Source organism: Halyomorpha halys, unplaced genomic scaffold (assembly GCF_000696795.3).
Source record: "Halyomorpha halys isolate HHAL.00 unplaced genomic scaffold, Hhal_1.1 Scaffold38.1, whole genome shotgun sequence".
Classification (NCBI taxonomy): domain Eukaryota; kingdom Metazoa; phylum Arthropoda; class Insecta; order Hemiptera; family Pentatomidae; genus Halyomorpha; species Halyomorpha halys.
In genome coordinates, this window is record NW_027110526.1 from 1028927 (window position 1) to 1030282 (window position 1356).

Below are 1356 nucleotides of genomic sequence, written 5' to 3' on the forward strand. Positions count from 1 at the left end.
GGCCACGAGACCAGCTAATGTAAAATGTCATTAGAGTGCTACCAATGGGTAGTTTCTCTACACGCCTGTATAGTTGTACGCCTGTGTAGCTATGTACAGTTGTAAATAGCAATAAATAAATATTTTAAAAAAAACACTTAACAGCATAAGATACATAATAATCAATTCATATTATTCGTGTTACTGCAAATAAAAATGATTTGCATCAAAACTTATAATTTTCATTTTTTGTTTGAACGCATTTAATAAGTCAAAAACGTATCTCAATAGCGTTTTCTTTCCTTTGCAGACTATTAATAGGAGACTAACAGGTTTAATTATTCTGAGAAGAAAGAACGTGAAAAGCCTTTAAATATCTCACATTATAAACAAGGACCCTATAATTAATTCCTTTTCAGAGCTTAGGGCTGTTATTTTTTAAATTTAACTTCTTTTGTAGGAACGCCAAGTCACGGTTTGCTATGCCAGTTACCAGAGATTCCAAATTAAATTGTTTCAAAAACTAGATAATCAACTTCGAAAGTGTGATTTAATTTTCAGTTAAAAAAATTGTTGATAGGCATCTTTTTAAGCAGAATCTTTAAATAACTGAAGGGTAAAAATGGGAAATTAGGGAGAATAAGAAGAAAATATATCTTATAGTGTTAATACTGCGGAAGTGTTTACTAAACCTAATATTAAATTAAGCATTTATTCAGATCATTAGGAAATATTATCTTTTTAAAATTATAAAAATGACACAAGTATTTCTTGAAGTATGACTAGACATTTTTTTACAATGAATGAAATATGTTGCAACAGAAACACTGAGAATTATAGTTTCAAATTATCTTCATTTCAGTCTTGCTAGTACGTTTTCACTTTTATATTGAATAAAATCGATTATCATGAATTATGGAGATCTCTCTTAAGCCCTTTTGACTATTTCAATGAGATAGTAATTGAACAAAATACTTTTATGCAACAATAATTATACAAAATTGAAATAATCCTGATATTGCATACTTCATTATACATAAACATTAATGTTTAAATCAATAGGGCCATTTTATAGAAAATAATAAAAATGTTTAAAATCAGTTCAGTAATGAAACATTTTTTGTGAATTGATTCTAAGGATAAAAAAGTTGCTATCTCAACCCTCATGACATACACACATAGGCCGTTTTTCGAACGAGGTTATTTGTACATTAAAACGAGTATTCCCAAAGGAAATTCAGATTCGAATTAGTTCATGACCACAATAAAATCATCTACTATGTTTAAGTAAAACAACATTTTACCTAGTAATTTGAAATAAATTAAGGAAATGTATTGTGACTAGATATAAATTTGAGAATTATAATGTTTTGTATT